Source organism: Lissotriton helveticus, chromosome 12 (assembly GCF_964261635.1).
Source record: "Lissotriton helveticus chromosome 12, aLisHel1.1, whole genome shotgun sequence".
NCBI lineage: Eukaryota > Metazoa > Chordata > Amphibia > Caudata > Salamandridae > Lissotriton > Lissotriton helveticus.
Genome location: NC_136073.1, coordinates 490,597,463 through 490,609,973, shown reverse-complemented (window position 1 = coordinate 490,609,973; position 12,511 = coordinate 490,597,463).

Sequence of the window (12,511 nt, the reverse complement as noted above, 5' to 3'; positions counted from 1 at the left end):
AGAGGAGTTTTAGGGGTGAGTTTAGGGTTTGCTTATACTCGTAAAAGAGTATTGAATTATTTTCCTGAAATTCAATATCTTACAGAAAGCAAGGGGAAAAATAAGTAGTATGAGCTCACAAGTGGCTCTGCCGTTTCAGAAGTCTTCACCCATGTTATCAGATTCCCGGGAACTTCTTCAAGTTCACTAGGGTCCTCTCCAGAAAAAAGGGACGGGGCAAAGGCAGGGTGGTAGTGGCTGTGGCAGCTGCTAGGTGTCTAATGGAAGCTGAGGGAGCCTGGATAAAGCGCTAGAGGAGGCAGCATCAAGGCATTCCAGTACTATGCAAGCTGTGAGTCTAGACATTAACACTAAGATGATGGGAGTGCCACCATTCGCTGCGACAGATAATAGGAGCCTGGAGTCGGATAATCCTCTCAAGGAGTACCCTGGTTTTTCCAAAAACCGCAAACCCGACCAGATGCGAACATTGAGCCCACAGCAGAAAAGATGTTTCCGGAAGAAATCGCCCCTGGTAATCAGGAAAAAGGTGCTGCCGCCACTGCGGATACTGTGGCTCCTCCAGGCAAGAAAGGGGAAACTCCCCTTGAAAAAGGTTTAGTGGATCAAGTTCAATCTATGCAACTGTTGTGCTCCGTTCAAAGGGTAGCGATGGAGATAGTGAGGCCTGATTCCAAGACACTAGAGGACCTGGGGTCTCTATCCCCTTCACTACATCAGCGTCTTTTGAGACCTGGGGTCTCTATCCCCTTCACTACAGCAGCGTCTTTTGATGGAAACTAGGCCAGAAGCGTCCCTCAACAGGGAACTGGCAATAGAGATGCTAGCGCTAAAGTGGTTACTACTACTACTACAATAGCCCTGTCCTCATTTGTCCCGATAGACCAAACGCAACAGCTCTTTGAGACTATTCTGGGGGAAATCACGGACTGTAAGACCTTGCAATCAATGGGTATCGGACATTGAGGCCCTTTCTGTGGTATGTGACTCTGATATTGTCTCTCTCCAGAAGAAGTTACAGGCAACCCAGATTAAGATGGATGAGATGGAAAACTATGCCAAACGTTCGAATTTACGTTGCACAGGGTTTCCAGAAGACAGTGAACGCATTGACGGCCAGTCTGATGCAGTGGAGTACATTGAATCAGAGACCATGTGCTTGAGAAGGCGCCCAAAGATCTTACTGTAATGTGGGCCCATAGAGTTCCCGCCAAGAAAATCCCAGGGGCTAAGTATTCTAGAAGATTGATTGTAAAAAATTTCGGACTATCGCATTTGAGAGGCTGTGATAACTAAGGCGATCCAAAAAAGAGAGATTGTCCTACCCAACGGTTGCCGAGTACGAGTGTTCTTTGACGTGTCAGCAACAGCAGCACAAAGACGGAAAGAGTTTGTAGGGATTTTGAGCCAATTTAAGAGTGCCGGAGCACTGGCCTCTATCGCCCGGCAGTCTAAATTAAGAGTTTTATGGAAAGGAAGGTTCCATCTGTGTCCTACTCTCGAAGAGGCCCAAGATCTACCACAAAAGATTGCTCAAGCGAGCGTAAAAAAAGAGACTGAAGTAGAGACTTTTTGTTTATAACAATTGGCTCATCATTAGAATGCAAGCTCTTTCTTTGTTCTTTTTCTTCCTTATTTGCAATTAGGCACTTTAAGTATTTCAGTATTAAGTCCACCTTGACTGTATGAACCTTCTACCACTGCACTTTACTCTCCTTTGGAGGGGGGGGGGGTCGTTGTACTGGATTGAGCCATTACCTTCCTGTCTATTTGCTGCTATAAGTATTATTCTTTTAATGGCTTTCTTTAGTCTTGTGAATATTAAAATCCACTTTATACGTCACCCTTTTTTTCGCAATGTGTTTAATGGTTGAAAATTTGCATTTTTGCACTAACAAACTCTGCACGTTGCACTTTTAGTAGTATGTTTACAGCTGAAAATCTTAATTATTGCATCATTCAACTTTACCTTTCCCCCTCCTTTTTCGTGAGGAGGGAGTGATATTATCTTAGTTAAAAATATTCACAAAAAGTTCTGTGGAAAAACGTTCTCCTTTTTCTTGTTGAAGTTTAAAGTATTGAGGAGAAGATGCATTAATTTCCACTAGTGATTTCTCCTCAAGGTTTAAAATTTGCACTATTGCACAAATTGCACTTTATGTAGCAGTGAAGGAATGTATTGCACTGGCGCCTTTCCAACGATGCACTAGTTACTGCAAAAGTACTGTTTTCTTTGAGGGCTTTACACCATAGATACACTGGGGCTTAATTACCTAAATGGTTTCGTTGATTGGGGTGAAGGGGGGGAGGACCTGCTCCCGGGTGCCAAATCACGGTACCTTGTTGTTGGAGAAAGGCTGTCCGGGGTGGGCAGGGGTGTCCTTTGAAGGGGGTGTAGCATTAAAAGAAAAATGAGCGAATATGCAGTGGACAAACTTGTGATAAGGGGCTGATTGGCAACATGGTTACATTTGGAGGCCAAGTTGAAGTTGGCAGTGTCTCTGTCATCAAGGGGTTATATGTACTTTTAATAATAGAGATGATACAACTTGAAAAATACACATATGAGAGAATAAAGCAGACTTTTTTTAAAGTGGTATAACTGGTTTGAAGAATGGCGCAACTGTTGGAGGTAATTTCATGTAATGTGAACGTGTTTTTGAATGGTCAAAAAAGAGGAGCACTGTTAAAATGGCTATAATCTTACCCCCTTCAAGTGATTTTTTTGCAGGAGACACATCTTAAATCTAACTTCCCTAATTTTACTCTACCCAAGAAATATGCACAAGCATATGTTGCTTCGGCCCATGCGGCAGTGTGTGGAGTGGGTATTCTTTTTATCTGCAGAGTTAGATTGGGAGGTGGGCAAGGGGATTTGGGATGAGGGAGCTAGGTGGATTTGGATCGAAGTTGTAGTTAATGGGAAACCTTAATTATTGTGGACCAATTGGGGATGACTGTGCAGCCCTGAAACAGGTATATGATCTGCTGGTGAATGCACATGGGTCTATAATTGTGGGAGGAGATTTTAACTTAATACAAGATTTGGCCCTGGACAACTCTAACAAGGGTGAAAAGCAATTAAAACCTAAAACAGATAGGCTTTTAAAAATTATAAAAGAGGATTTTGCCTTATTAGACCCATAGAGGATATACTATCCATGCGGTACGTGCTACTCAGCGAGATTTAAAACAGCATCCCGCCTAGAATTGTTTTTATTAAGCAATCACCTTGCAAGGGGGGAATCCTTGATTGTTTCTAACCCATTCTCAGATCATTCTCTGGTCTCCTTGATACTTCATGTCCCTGCCCCCAAAGAGAAAAAATAACAGGTGGCATTTTGATAAAAAATTGCTCTCGGACCAAAAATGGATCAACGAAACCTGTGATTTTATAAGGAGGTTTGTTAAGGAAAATGTGAATACGGCTTTATGGTTTTATGGTGTGGGAAACTTTCAAGGCAATGTTTAGGGGATGGGTGGTGGCATACAGGGCCAATTTTCACAAAGAAAGAAGTAAAGCTTCTTGACAAAAGATTTATGAAGAAAGCAGCACATCAGCAAATTCTTAGCCTGGTCCACAAAAACGCGACAGAGCAAGCAGTCTATTCCACAAATTAGAGATCCCAGTTCTAGATGTCTGGTGAATGATAACGACGAAATTGACGACATTTTTGTGTCTCATTTCAGCAAGATATATGGGGAAGTTCAGATAGTTTGCCCTCGGGCTCTTGTGGATTATTTCATGACAATCCAGCTACCAACGATCTGTGAGGAGGACTGTATGCTTTTGAGTGAACTGATCACAAGCGTAGAGTTAAGTGAAATTATTTAAAAAATGGCAAATGAGAAGGCTAGTGGTAATGATGGGATCCTTATTGAAGCTAGTCAATAGTTTTAGACAAACTCGCTCAGTTCTTGGTATCATTATTCAATCAAATTATGGACAGAACAGCGACTTCAGATAGATGTAAGGAACACATTGTGACCTCAATTTTAAAGAAGGATAAGAACCCTAAAGACCCAGTTCTTATCGCCCAATAAGTCTACTTAATGTAGACTATAAGCTGTTAATGAAAATCTGGACAAATAAAATCACGGGCTGTGGGCAATATCTAGTACACGCAGATCAAACAGGGGTTTTCCCTGGGAGATCTATGGCTGCAAATACTTTTTATCTGATCCAGGCTATCGACTACTTTTCTCACAGAAAGGATGAGGCGGCCATTTTGTTAGGGGTGCTACTGCAAAAATAATTATGAACTCAGAGGAGGCGGGAGATGTGGCGATAAGGCAGGCGGCCAGGCAGTGATACCCTCTTTCTCCCCTTATATTTTCACTTTTTATCAAGCTGCTAGCGATAAAAATGTGTTCTAATGTATTAATACAAGCTCCCCTAGCAGGAATGGCAAAAATCAAGTTGTTTGCTGATGATTTGATCATGTACCTGAACCGAGAGAAATCAAACATTCAGAGAGCGCTGGGAGAAAATTCAGGCATTTACGGAACTGGGGTGTTACAGGTTTCATCAGTCTAAAATGGAGCTTCACCAGGAGCAGAGCTGCCGGAAGGGTTAAAATGTCTGCCTCTTAAACCTATTAGATATCTGGGCTTGTATGTGACAGTGGACTTCCTTCAACTTTTTCATTTGAACTATGGTAGGCTCTTTTACCCTGGTCGATAATAGGATGAGTCTCCTTGATAAAGAGGTCTACCCTCCCCTTGTTGATATTTTTATTTTTAAATATTCCCCAAAAGATTCCAATCTCATATTTTAATGAAGTGGACAAGGTGATCGGGAGTTCATCTGAGCTAAGAAAAAACACTGGATTTTGCTATCTATTCTACACTTGGATGTACCACATGGGGGTCTTGGATTACCCCATTTTGCTACTTACTATCAAGCTGCATTACTGTCAAGTGCCAGAAGGTGCCTTCAAAGACAAAACTTGTTCGCAAAAACTACATGTCCCAGAATCCTTGGCACCGTGGGAGGAGGATAAAAGGGGAAGTCTGAAGATGCTGTGCGTCGGATATTCTGGTTCCGGACCCGGTGTGGAGAGGTGCGTGTTGTTGGAGTTCCTGTTTTGCTATTTTCCTTGTGCCCATTTTCCTGTTCTATCACTCAGCATCGTTGCTTTCCGCGGAGGAGCCTTTCTTTCCCCGGCTCGTGTGGGGGACGACGAGTGCTGTACGGTTCTGGTGATTCCGTTGTTCTAGCACGCTTAAGTATTCGGCGTGTATTTATTGGGCGTGTTGCAGTGTACGGAACCTTACCTTCACGGCTTGTGAGGTAACTCTAGTTGGTATTCTGTTTTCCGTTGATTACTGTTCGGCGTCCCCGTTGGCTGAGCCTTCTTGCACCGGCTCGTGCGGGGAACGCCCATATCGTGTTTCATCATTCGGCGCCCTGTTGGCTGAGCCTTCTTGTACCGGCTCGTGCAGGGTGCGCCACGTTCCTATGTTTGTTTCCTCTTTTGGCGTCCCCGTTGGCTGAGCCTTCTTGCACCGGCTGATGCGGGGAACGTCAGAAATTTCCTAACCATTTGGCGCCCCTGTTGGCTGAGCCTTCTTGCACCGGCTCGTGCAGGGTGCGCCGGGTTCCTGTTGGGCCAGACCTGAGGTTCATATATCAGGTACTGTAGCTGTTATTAATTAGGCTGACGTAACCCATTCTATTTCTTTACTTTTGATTCATGGTACAGTAGAAACATTTAGTCCTTGCAATGGGATGTTGAAACGTTCTCAGCCACCATCAGTGTATGCCTGTTATGTACATAGTAATATTCTTAAATAAGTGACAGGAAGGTCATATCCGCGCTAAGCAATCATATGCTTGTGTATTGCAGATGGAGTTTATATACGCTTCATAACCTTGCCTCGGACTAGATAGTAGGGGAAGAGAAGTATCTTCTGGGCCTACTCTTAGTTTCGTTACAGGTATAGGGTACATTGGTTCTTAGAGTATTGTTGTGTCTAGATCCTTCAAGAAACGATACGATCATTATTTTCTCTTTTGTCGTTACAGTTCTCCCTCCCTGCTGTTCCCTTCCTTTCCTTCCTGTTTATTATTTTTTCCTTCTGCCCTCACTTGATCCTTCCTGGACCCAGGCTATAATAGCCTTCTGGGTTCGGTTAGATCAGGAGGTGGCCTTGTCACATCAACCTGCTGATTCCGAGGACTTGGAGGATAACAGAATATCCGACCCAAGGTTATACGTCCTCCCGATCAGGGTTTTTTTGGGATAATGGCCACATTGGATGATGTTTTGGCAGCCCTGGTGTTAGTTCAGGAAGAACTACATTCCTCTAAACAAGAGACAGCAGAGTTACGTACAAGGTTGGATAACATCCAAAGAAATCCCTTTAGTGCAGGTGCTTCGGGAACACCTCCTTCTAGTTCATTGGTGGTAGAAATGCCGGCCACCATACCATTGGCTAACCCCGAGCGATTCAAGGGTGATGCTGGTTCCATACAGGTGTTCCTAACCCAAGTTACTTTACACTTTTCCTGCAAACCCAGATCCTTTCCCACTAATCAGGCCAAGGTGGCCTTTCTAGTGTCGTATTTGGCCGGTGATGCTGCGCAGTGGGCAGTTCCGTTAATTCAAAGAAATGACCCCATCATTCACGATTGGGAAGCATTCAGGGATGAATTTGTAAAGGTGTTTGACAGACGGGCAGACACGTATACAGCTGACAGAGAGTTGTTGATACTGAGACAGGGTAACCAAGACCTGTTAACGTATTTAAACTCCTTCCGGAGGTTAGTCACAGAAACCAAATGGCCGGAAGCCAAACAGGCATCCTTGTTTCATCAAGGATTGAGTGAAGAAATGAAGGACGTCATTGCTCAAATCGACCCTCAACCTGCAACTTGTGAGGATTTGATAAATTTGGCAATGCGTTTAGATCATCGGATGCGGGCACGCAAGGGAGACCATAAGGAGAAGAGTAGAACTATACCTTCTTTTGTTTCGTCTAAGACCACTGATAACGCTACTGCTTCAGGGGCTGAACCAATGGACATAGGGGCGGTGAGAGCCGCGTTAACAACGACCGAAAAAGAACTGAGAAGAAAGAACGGGCTCTGTCTGTATTGTGGTAAAAAAGGGCATTTCGTCCGAGAATGCCCTGTCAAGCCCAAGGTGTCTAGATTCCGCTTCAATAAAGGGGCATCTGCGGTGGTGGATAAACCTTCGGAAAACTAGAGGGCTCCGAGGGTAATGAAGGAGTTCCTTGGAGTCAGTCAGTCATCCCTTCACTGTTGAATGAGTTTGTGGGAAAAAAACATTTGTTTATACAGATCATGTTAAAGGTACAAACGGATTGGGTTAAGGCGCAGGCCATGATTGACTCAGGGGCCACAGGACTGTTCATGGATTCGACAGAGGCTAGAAGACTTGGTATTCCACTCGTTTCTAGGGCTATCCCTGAAGAGGTCTATGCGGTTGATGGGAGGAAATTAGACATAGGCCCCATCAGTTATCAGACAAAGGAGACAGATATGATATACGGAAGTCATAAAGAAAGGGTCGCGTTTAGCATCATCAATGCACCTCACTATGGCATAATTATAGGGATACCTTGGTTAAAATTACACAACCCTGACATTAACTGGGAAAAAGGCATTGTGACTATGAACTCCCCATATTGCCAGGACCATTGTTATGAAGACAAGGCTAGTCCGTCTTTTTCTTTGGCCCGCAGTGTGCATGTAGCCACAGCAGCAGAAAAGGAAGTGTTTTTGCCAGAAGAATATAAGGAATTTTCCAGTGTTTTCGATGAAGTTCGAGCTGAGGTACTCCCTCCTCATCGGCAATACGATTGTCAAATAGATCTAGTCCCTGGTGCAGTCGTGCCTAGTGGGCGTTTGTATGCATTGACCGAGCCTGAAAATACTCATTTAAGGGTTTATTTGGACAAACTGGTTAAGTTAGGGTTCATCCGGCCTTCCAAGTCGCCCGCTGCGTCCCCTCTTTTCTTCATACCTAAGGCAAATGGAGAACTGAGGGCGTGTGTTGACTTTAGGGCCCTAAATGCAGTCACCATAAAGAACCGTTACCCCCTTCCTCTCATCCATGTGTTATTGGAACAGGTAAAGACAGCCACTATTTTTACCAAGTTGGATTTAAAGGGAGCCTATCATCTCGTAAGAATGAGGAAGGGGGATGAGTGAAAGACAGCCTTCAAGACCAGACACAGCCTCTACGAATATTTGGTTATGCCTTTTGGGCTATGCAACGCTTCGGCGGCGTTCCAGTATTTCTTGAATGATGTGCTACGAGAGATACTGGACCGATACGTTGTCGTCTATATAGACGACATTCTGGTATATTCGGAGTCAGAGGTTTCACATATCCATCATGTCAAGGAGGTTTTACAAAGGTTACAACAGCACAGTCTCTTTTGCAAGTTGAGCAAATGTGACTTCCATGTCACCACGGTCGAATTTCTGGGGGTAATGCTCAGTCCTCAGGGGCAAGAGATGGCAGAGCGAAAGATCAGAGCCGTCAAGGAGTGGCCTATTCCGCAAAACATCAGGGACATTCAGTGCTTTCTTGGCTTCGCCAATTTTTACAGGCGCTTCATCAAGCAGTTTTCCCAGGTGGTGGCTCCCATCACCCATCTGTTGAGGAAGACGCAGCCTTTCTTCTGGACGCAAGCTGCTGATGAGGCCTTCCAAACCTTGAAGACAGCGTTTGTGTCGGCTCCGGTGTTGGCACATCCAGACCCGGAGAAACCCTTCATCGTAGAGGCAGATGCCTCCGATGTTGCTGTAGGGGCCATCCTTTCACAAAGACATGAGTCCACCGGGCAGATGCATCCTGTTGCGTACATGTCCAAGAAGCTGAATGGGGCCGAAACCAATTATTGCATCGCTGAAAAAGAATTATTGGCGATAAAGACGGCATTCACAGAATGGAGACACTTTTTGATGGGAGCCAGGCATGTGGTAACTGTATATACCGATCACAGGAATTTGCAGTATATGACATCAGCTAGGCACCTTACACCGAGGCAACTCCGGTGGATGTTGTTCTTTTCTGGGTTCCATTTCACTATCACCTTCCGCCCTGGGGTGGAGAATAGGAAGGCTGATGCCTTGACACGACAGTCATCTCTGAAGGTCCCAGAGAAGGTGGGGGAAACGGCCATCATTGATCCAGCGAATATGATGTGTGCCATTCAACCAGATGCTTTCCTGCAGGGAATCCGTTTGGGTATCAAGACCATATACTGGAGGGACTGGATACGCATGCATCCAGATTGGCTAATGAAGGATGGTTATCCAGTAAACAATGGACGGTTGTTGATACCCACGTTGCCTCTTCGTAAACAAGTGTACAAATGGTGCCATGAGTCCCCTAGTGCGGGTCATATGGGGGTTGACAAGACTGTCGATCAGCTCCTGAGGAGATGCTGGTGGCCCTCCTTGAGAAAGGACGTCAAGGGATGGATTTCCCAGTGTGCGGTGTGTGCAACAGCAAAGACAGATCATAGACGCCCGGCTGGTCTTCTACAACCGCTACCCGCTCCATCAGTTCATGGCAACGCATTTCTTTGGATTTTGTGGTGGGTCTGCCTAAGGATCAGGGATGCACGGCAGTGCTAGTGGTTATTGACTATCTGACCAAGATGGGCCATTTTATTGCGTGTTCGCAAGTTCCTTCTGCTGGTCGATTGGCTGGGTTGCTGATGGAACATGTGGTATGTCTGCATGGACTACCGGCTGTCATAGTCTCTGACAGGGGTTCCCAATTCACAGCACGTTTTTGGAAGGCATGGTGTTCATATTTACATATTGAGACAGCTTTATCCACCAGCTTTCACCCCCAAACCGATGGGCAGACTGAGCGTCTCAATCAAACGCTGAAACAGTTCTTGAGATGCTATGTTGATCAGGGAAAAGACAACTGGGTGAGCTATTTGTGGCTTGCGGAGGTGGCCTATAACAACACCACCCATAGCGCCACTCGGGAATCCCCCTTTTATTGTACCTATGGGCGCCATCCACGCTTCATCCCTTTTCTCCATCCTCATGGGGAACAGACAGTGCCTGAAGCAGCCAGGAGGGTATCGCACATCAAGGACACGTTGGTAAAGGCCCAAGCTCATCTACAGGCATCTAAAATGGCGTACAAGAAAGCAGCAGATAAACGCAGAAGACCGGGCCCGATGTATCAAGTGGGGGATCTGGTGTGGTTGTCTACACGGAATATCAGATTCCGCAAGTACAGTGTGTTCAATCCAAGATACATCGGCCCCTTTCCCATTCTGAAGCGTATCAACCCAGTGGCCATGCAACTCAAATTGCCACGCCATGTGCGGTTGCATCCGGTGTTTCATGTGTCGCTTTTGAAACCCTCCTCATCTCCCAGCCGTCAGCCGCCTCCTCCTGTTGCCACTCCCGATGGTCCGGAATACGAAGTGGATGGTATTCTTGATTCCAAGAGACGGGGTAGAGGTCTGTGTTATCTGGTATCCTGAAAGGGGTATGGACCTGAGGAGCACTCCTGGGAACCGGCATCGAGTGTACATGCTTCGCGCCTGGTGGCGGCCTACCATAGGCGGTTCCCTTTGCGCCCTGGCCCTTTGAGGCGCTCTCGGTGAAGGGGGATGTACTGTCAAGTGCCAGAAGGTGCCTTCAAAGACAAAACTTGTTCGCAAAAACTACATGTTCCAGAATCCTTGGCACCGTGGGAGGAGGATAAAAGGGGAAGTCTGAAGATGCTGTGCGTCGGATATTCTGGTTCCGGACCCGGTGTGGAGAGGTGCGTGTTGTTGGAGTTCCTGTTTTGCTATTTTCCTTGTGCCCATTTTCCTGTTCTATCACTCAGCATTGTTGCTTTCCGCGGAGGAGCCTTTCTTTCCCCGGCTCGTGTGGGGGACGACGAGTGCTGTACGGTTCTTGTGATTCCGTTGTTCTAGCACGCTTAAGTATTCGGCGTGTATTTATTGGGCGTGTTGCAGTGTACGGAACCTTACCTTCACGGCTTGTGAGGTAACTCTAGTTGGTATTCTGTTTTCCGTTGATTACTGTTCGGCGTCCCCGTTGGCTGAGCCTTCTTGCACCGGCTGGTGCAGGGAACGCCCATATCGTGTTCCATCATTCGGCGCCCTGTTGGCTGAGCCTTCTTGCACCGGCTCGTGCAGGGTGCGCCACGTTCCTACGTTTGTTTCCTCTTTTGGCGTCCCCGTTGGCTGAGCCTTCTTGCACTGGCTCGTGCGGGGAACGTCAGAAATGTCCTAACCATTTGGCGCCCCTGTTGGCTGAGCCTTCTTGCACCGGCTCGTGCAGGGTGCGCCGGGTTCCTGTTGGGCCAGACCTGAGGTTCATATATCAGGTACTGTAGCTGTTATTAATTAGGGTGACGTAACCCATTCTATTTCTTTACTTTTGATTCATGGTACAGTAGAAACATTTAGTCCTTGCAATGGGATGTTGAAACGTTCTCAGCCACCATCAGTGTATGCCTGGTATGTACATAGTAATATTCTTAAATAAGTGACAGGAAGGTCATATCCGCGCTAAGCAATCATATGCTTGTGTATTGCAGATGGAGTTTATATACGCTTCATAACCTTGCCTCGGACCAGATAGTAGGGGAAGAGAAGTATCTTCTGGGCCTACTCTTAGTTTCGTTACAGGTATAGGGTACATTGGTTCTTAGAGTATTGTTGTGTCTAGATCCTTCAAGAAATGATACGATCATTATTTTCTCTTTTGTCGTTACAGTTCTCCCTCCCTGCTGTTCCCTTCCTTTCCTTCCTGTTTATTATTTTTTCCTTCTGCCCTCACTTGATCCTTCCTGGACCCAGGCTATAATAGCCTTCTGGATTCGGTTAGATCAGGAGGTGGCCTTGTCACATCAACCTGCTGATTCCGAGGACTTGGAGGATAACAATTACTGAGTTTAGCAACCCAGCTCCTGACCTCTATTTCTAAGTTTTTTACTTGATCTTATGTCAGAGAGTGCAATTAAGTAACCAGCATTCCTGTGCTCTGCAAAGTTACCAAAAAAGACAAGATACAAGTGTGTGAATACATTCTGAAGCCACATACAGCAGTTTAATAAAAACTATATTAATTCATCATGCCATGCATGCACCTCTCTTTACGACTGCAAGTTATGGGGCCTTAGGCTCTCTCAAAAGGTGGTTCAGCCCTATATATGTCAGGAATTACCCAGGTTGCGCCTGCATTACGGAAGACATATGTGCACAATGCGCAAGGACAATGACACGAAGACCGGAACGGGAGTAAAGACTACAACTCCCAGACTCCCCGGTGAGGGAGACTACTAGAGCATCGCAAACACGCTTCCTGTTGCGTGTAATTCGTTTAGTTCCGGCTTTTCCCCCGGAGTGTTGGTTGGAGACGCGTCCAGCCGGTCAGTCGGCTGTCTGGCACAGAACTCAAGTTGGATTCCCTTTGTGACCCGAGTCCCAGGTAGGATTGGGGCCACGGGGAGTTGGCTCGCAGATCAGGCGGGCGATTACGGCTACG